This window comes from Medicago sativa, chromosome 6 (genome assembly GCF_051527215.1).
Source record: "Medicago sativa cultivar Bolivia chromosome 6, Bolivia_mono, whole genome shotgun sequence".
NCBI classification, from domain to species: domain Eukaryota; kingdom Viridiplantae; phylum Streptophyta; class Magnoliopsida; order Fabales; family Fabaceae; genus Medicago; species Medicago sativa.
In genome coordinates, this window is record NC_140754.1 from 51312566 (window position 1) to 51320171 (window position 7606).

The following is a 7606-nucleotide window of genomic DNA, read 5'->3' on the forward strand; positions in this document are numbered from 1 at the left end:
TCCCTAGCGGAACGATACTCTTCTTACTACTATTACTTCGATAGGCCGTGCGCTTGCGGTTTGGTTCTATCAAGTTTTTGGAGCCGTTGCCGGGGAGTTAACTAATTTAATTAGCTTTTTCTTAGTGATTAGAATTCTCTCTTCTTTCTCTTTTCTTTTTATTTTTTACTTTTTATTTTTCTGTTATCGTTAACTTCTTGGGTTCTCAACCTTTTATGCGAAGAACTAGAAATCAAGCGGTATTCATACCCGAGATCGAAAGGTTCTTACATAGAAGGAGGAGAGCGGCACAAAATAACACCTCCATGGCCAATCGCACTCTCAAAGTGTATGCAACGCCGTTTACGGCTGAGCCACGAGCTGTTATTGTGTACCCAACGGTTGAGGATGACAATTTTGAAATTAAGCCTGCCCTACTTAACTTGGTGCAGCAAAACCAATTCTCGGGATCCCCCACTGAGGATCCCAATCTTCACATCTCTATTTTCCTACGAATTAGTGGAACCATGAAGGAGAACCAAGAAGCCGAAAGACTTCATCTCTTTCCCTTTTCCTTAAGGGATAGAGCTAGCGCTTGGTTCCATTCCCTCGAAGTCGGTTCCATTACTTCATGGGATCAGATGAGGCAAGCATTCCTTGCCCGTTTCTTTCCACCATCTAAAACCGCTAAACTTAGAGACCAAATCACACGGTTCAACCAAAAAGATGGGGAATCTATCTACGATGCGTGGGAGCGTTTCAAAGAAATGCTAAGACTTTGTCCCCACCATGGCCTAGAGAAGTGGCTTATAGTCCACACTTTTTCTAGGATGCCTCTATATGCCAAGTTTTTAAAGGAAATTTTTTCAAAGAAAAGGGCTATAGAGCATAATGAGACAATAGCCTTGGCTAGGGACACTAGTGCAATCATTCAAGAAGCACCCCCTAAGCTTAGAGATCCAGGTAGCTTTGCCATACCATGTGAAATTGGGAATGAAACCATAAACAAAGCCCTATGTGACTTAGGAGCTAGTGTTAGTTTGCTGCCTTTGTCTCTTCTCAAAAGGATAGGGATAGGAGAATTGAAACCTACCGAGATGGAATTGAAACTTGCTGATCGTTCTACCATGAAAATTGTAGGATTTGTCGAGGACATACCCGTTAAGATAGAAGGGATATATATCCCAACTGATTTTGTAGTCGTTGACATTGCGGAGGACGAAGACGTCCCCATAATCCTAGGTAGACCTTTCCTAGCCACCGCAGGAGCTCTCATAGATGTTAAGAACGGTAGGATAGTATTTCAAGTGAGTGATAAGATGGTAGGATTTGAGTTGGAAAATGTTATGAAGGGTCCCGCTCTTTACTCTTGTTGCATGCTTAACGATCATGTTGTGAAAGAAAGTTTTATAGCGTCATCTACACAATATGATATCTTTGATCCATTCTAAGGACTCTTTCTAACCGTCAAGCTAATGACATTAAAAGAGCGCTTCGTGGGAGGCAACCCACGCATTTAATCGCTTTTGTTTTGTTTTTCTTTGTTTTAAGTTGTTTTGTAGGTAATTGTCCAAGTGTGATTCGAAAAAAATCGAGAAATTGAAAAATTCTGAAGCCCCCAGGACCAGAAAGGTGGCACGGCCCGTGCTAGGCTTGGCACGGCCGTGCCAAGTTTTTGAAGAAAAAAAGAAGGTAGAAGTCAGGAAGATGGCACGGCCCGTGCCAATAGGTGGCACGGCCGTGCCCGATCTCTAGCCCCTATATACTCATATTTTTTCTCTTCTTCTTCCTCATTCACAAACCACAACCCTCTTTCATCTTTCAAACTTCTCTCTAAACCTCCATAACCTTCAAACCCTCATATCTCCCTCAAAACTTAACCAAATCACTCAATTCTTTCACCAATCAACCACAAACTTCCTCCAAAACAAAAACCACCAATCAAAAACATCTTTCATCCATCCAAACCCATAATTCACCAAAACCCTAATCTTTCAAAACATAACCCAAACACCACAAAACTTAACCAATCTCCACATCCAAACCAACAAACCTTCCTTAAAACATCAACCCCAACCCTAAACCAATCCTTTCCACCAAAAATCTTCCAAAACCCTAAAACTTCAAACCAATTGCAACAAGGGTCAATGGCTTCAAGAAGAAGTGGTAAGGAACCAACAAGCTCTCAAGGAGGACCTCCCCCAAAGAAGCAAGCACAAGTGAAGAATCATGCAATCCAGTTCAAAAACAACAAGCAAAGGGACAGGTATAAAAATCTCATCTCTAAACACTTGCATCCTTCTCGTTATCCTGATCCCAATACTTTGGATGTGCTAGAGCTTTTTGATGATGTTTCTAGGCTGATAGGAAAGTTAGGTTGGGCTGATTTGCTGAAACCTATGCGGGGTTATGAAAATTTCACTTATGAATTCTTGAGCTCAATAGATTTTACCAAAGATAAGTTGGATTATGATAACCCTAACCATAGATTTGTTTTCCGGTTGATGAATATTGATTATGACATGTCACTTCATCACTTTTGTGAGGCCTTAGGTTTTGCAAATGAAGGATATATTCATGATTGTAACACCCTACTTCTAATAAGCGGTAAAACGCGCGAATATACAAACATATTCTAGAAATAGATGCTACGTCTTCGAATCAAGCCACAAAAATACATGTATAAAGATCATGTTACACAACATAGCAGCGGAACGTACATATAATTCATAGACATATCTGGATCTCCAATAAAATACAAATGTATCCTCCAATTCTCAAATAACAAATAACATCTCAAATCCAAATACATAGTCCAATAAAAACCAACATGCAAGAACTATCCTAGATCAGAGCCCTAATCTAGACACTTGCATGAAAAAGAGGAACTCCACTCCTCGACATCATCAAGCAAACAACTAAACTACACCTGCACGCCGTCTACCCATCCATACAGAGAGGTAGGCGGTCCACCACAGACCACTGAGGGTTAGCATTACATCATCATAATCCATAAAAGATTTAAACAAGAACATTGGAAATGAAAGATATATTCAAGAATACAGAATAACAAATCATACATGTATTCACAAGTATTCATGATTCTCATACCATTCAAAACCATTCCATATCATCATTCCAAGTTCATATCAACAAGTGTATCATACACGTATCACATATACATAACCCTCCCTCCTAGAACACTAGCATCACATGATTATTACTATCCCCCGTCACTTACATTTCAAGCTATCACATTATTATCATAGCATGCATATTCCACCTCTAATCAAGTCATCAACAAAAGCTCATCATTTATCAACATCAATCAATGAAAACATTACTCACTTCATTACTCATCTATCATGCTTATCTCAACAAGTACAATTCATCATATCGAAGTTATAAGCAAGCCATCATCATTATCAAAGAACATCACCACATCATATATGTATATATACATATACAAATCTCACCTCATCATTATTATTAAAATAACCATCATCAATTGATTCACCAAGTGTATAAGCACAAACAATTAAGACATGCAATTAGAGCACAATACAATTATTCACAACCATCCACAAAATTCACCAATGTACATATACATCAATCCACACAATCACAACATTCACCAAATTTCACCAATACACCAATTCACCAAGTCATATATTCAATTATGACACAACTCATCAATTATTCAAATGCATATGATGCTCTAGACTCTTCTCTAGATGCATGTGGTACCAAACTCCTCCAAGGTCGTCACCTTATGATGCAACAAAAACATCATTATCAACGGCTATAATCAACGGCAATATGGATACAAGTATCCGGTCAACGGCAATATGGATATAACATCCGACACGACATATGATGCATGAACATATGACTCAATCCACAATGCATATGTTCACCACGATTCAACGGCTATAATCAACGGCTATAAGTCAACGGCTATAATCATCATCCAACTATATCATATAGTTCATATCTCCACATAGTTCCTTACATTCCAAATAAAAGAACAATCACAACATATGATCACAAACATCATATTCATCACCTAACAACCATTCATACATCATATCATAATCATATCAATCTAATCATAGAGGGTTCATAAGCAATTGGCCCTCAATGATCATTTTATACCAAGTTCGTCTCCAAAAATCACAACATTGAAAATAATTGAGCACCTAAGCCAAAACCAAGTAAACGAGCTCAATTGCCTATGCCATGTATCCTCACAAGTCACACATATGTGCAGTAGAGGTTACATAAGCATTTCATCGGCCAAATACGATGAATTCATAAAAATCACAAAGTTCGTCTCACCGAAACACTTTTCAAGAAATTTTCCATTTTCTAAGCAAAACAAGTTAAATCCCTCACCTCATAGTTTAAATACTACTAAACACCTTAATTGAACTCATAAAACATAAGTTATTTCTTTCATAAAAGTACCCCTAGATGATTAGAGAGAAGTCCCTATACTTAGGAATAAGTTTGGAAACGATTGGATTGAAGACAAATGCATTTTTGAGGTTTCTGGGCTGTTAAAATCGCTTCAAGATCCGTAAGATCGCTTCACGATTTTCACAGCATCAGACTGTGCAGAAAAATTTGATGTTGCTGTCAAAATCGCCTCATGATTCGCGAAATCGCTTCATGATTATGACAGCAACAGTTTATGCAGAAATCAACTTTCAAATACGAATTTTCTCAAATAATTGCTATTAAGTCACATAATCCCTCTCCAATACTTCCCCATCATTTCCAAAACTTAACCCATTATCAAACCCCTTATAACCACCACTTAAAAAACTTGAAAAATCATTTCTCATTCCAAAATCACTTAACTTGCTCTTCACATAAAAACCTAAGTTTCTTCCCAAAACTTTTCACAACCAAATCTTATAACTAAAAACAGAATTTCATTAAACTTATACCAACACAACAACATCAACATTTCACCTTAATTCATCAAGAATCACAATCCACAATGAATAACTCATTTTCATCAAACTCTTAAAACAACAACTTCATTAAATGGAACACTCATGGCATAATTAACAACATCAAAATCTCTTCATCAATTCATCAATCTTGGTACCCAAAGCACCAATTCAATAACAACATGTTCCAAATCAATAACAACAACTAATGAACACAAATTCATGCACAATTCAACACCACAACTTCAATTCTCATCAAACTTGCTCAAGAACACAAAGCACCAACAACTATGCATTTAAACATGTTAATTCACATACTAACATACAATTATCACATAAATCATGTTCTCAAACATAACAACAACAATTATGCACGAATTTTACAACAATTAGGTTCAATTCATCAATTTAACAAAAATGGGTAAAGAAAAAAAAAGATGAATTATGGTTGAAACCTAACCCTCTTACCTCTAGCACCAAGATTCTCTAACCCAAGCTTCAATTTAGCTCCTAGATGATGAATCCCCTCCTCAAGCTCTAACCCTTGATCTTGTTCTTCCCTCTAGCCTCTATCTCTTCTCTTCTCAATGAAAATGAAATGAAAATGTTTGTAACCCTATCTCTTCTCACTAACATTAGTTTATAAAGGCTCACTTAATGGGCTTATCTCACAAACCTTAATGGGCCTAACCCATTTCTAATTCAACCTCAAAAATGTTACTGCTCACTTACTGGTAAAATATAACACTAACGGTCACTTAACGGTAATTAAAATAATTACTACACCCTCTCTAGTAACTTGGTAAAATAATAACTTCCACTAAACACTAAAAAAATAACTTTCTGCAAAATTACAAAATTGCCACTGCCCTCAAAATGACCAAAATGCCCCTAAGTCCAAAATGACTAAAATACCCTTCTAACACCGAATTCTACGATTCCCAACCAAAAATACACGCAGAGGCAAATAATCACATAAGAGCACATATAACACACATAAATAAATAATAAAATAAAACTAGCGAAAATCAGGCTGTTACAATGATCATTGGGATCCTAGTCTAAAACCGGTTAACTATGACCCAGCTGCCTTTTGGAAACAAATCACCGGTCTTAACAAATACGTCCCTAGGGCGAACAAAGCTAGCAACATTCACAACCCTGTACTTAGGTACCTTCAGAGGGTAATGGCTTGCACTATTTGGGGTAGAACCGAGCTAGGAAACACTAGAACCGATGAGTTGTTCATGTTATGGGCAATGCTCTACAACCACCTCGCCAATACTTGTTTTTATTTGATTGATCACCTAGACTTTGTCGGTACTAGACCGGCCGGTAGAGGAGACATAGTGGTGGGTGGCATCATTACATATATAGCTAGGTGTTTTGGAGTGGGTGAAGATGAGGGGATCAAACCAATTGAGGGAAACAATAGGCTTAACATAGAAACCCTTATTGCTATGAATTTCATCAAACATCGTCCACCCCTTCATTACCAACTTAAGCTAAATGTCCCAATCATGTTTTTATTGCCTAACCCATCTCAGACTACCACCTAGGTGGAAGAAAATTGGGTGTATGTTAATGATGTGCAGGTTCTTGGTGAGCAAGATGATGATGAGGGAGAAGGTGCTAACTTGCACCATGATGAAGAAGACGGTGCTAACTTGCACCAAGAGGGGCACCATGGCCATGAAGCCGGTGAGCTTAATGAAAATCAAAGATGGACATGGATTCACAATGAAATCGAGAGGATGAGCACCGAGCAACAAAGGCAAGGTGTTGAGATCTCCGGCCTTCGCAATGAAGTTCAAAGGGGCAACCGTGTCAATGATGAAAATAATGAGATGCTCCATCGGATGATGCAACACCTCCAACTTCAAGGTCCTCCATATGGACCTCAATAAATTATGAGCTTTCCTCTTCCTCTCTTCCCTTCTCTCCTCTCTCTACTACTCTTCTTCTACTCCTTCTCTCTTATTCTTCTTCTTCTTCTTCTCTTTTAATTTCTTTTTCTTTTGAATCATTGAGGACAATGCTTCCCCTAAGTGTGGGGGGGGGGGGGGGGGGGGGGGCTAATAAAGTGTCTAGAGTCGTAGTGTCCAAACTCCCTTGAACTTTATTCTTTTGTTTTGTTTTTATAGTGAAAGGCATGACTAGTAGCTTGTTTTTAATGCAAAAAATGGCATGAAAATTTTTGTTTTGTCTCTTCTTTAGGTTGCTTCTTATACATGAAAGTAGTTTCTTGTGTTCTTATGATCTTGCTATACCCATGTCTTGTTTTATTGTGAAAATCTCCAATGAGAAAAGCACTCGGTTGCAATCCTTGAGCAAATGTATGAATAGGTATTTTAAGGAACACGTTCTATCTTTAGTGTTAACTTAGACCCTTTAAAGTCTTAAGAGTAAAAGTAGTATAAGTTTGTGTGGGAAATTAATCAAATGTTCTTAATTGTTATATTCTTAAATTGTTAAAGTTAATGGGGCGGGAGAATGGCACCAACATGTGGGGGAAAGGACAATCCCTAACTTCCTAATTGTGGTGATGACTCCCTAATTTGAACTTAAAGTGAAACAAATTCATCAATGCTAGGGGGAAAGGACAATTACATCCAAAAAGACTTCCTACGCGGAGATGAAATAAAAGAAAATTTTGCAGCACTGCTTAG

The 7606-nt window shown here is 37.8% G+C and overlaps 1 non-coding gene across 1 annotated transcript; it reads right to left on the reverse strand.

Annotated features, from left to right (window-relative positions):
• Window positions 1-668: 668 nt before the first annotated feature.
• On the reverse strand, window positions 669-775 carry LOC146915532 (small nucleolar RNA R71). Its single transcript, XR_015017063.1, has one exon. It is a non-coding gene; the product is annotated as a small nucleolar RNA R71 (small nucleolar RNA).
• Window positions 776-7606: the final 6831 nt, after the last annotated feature.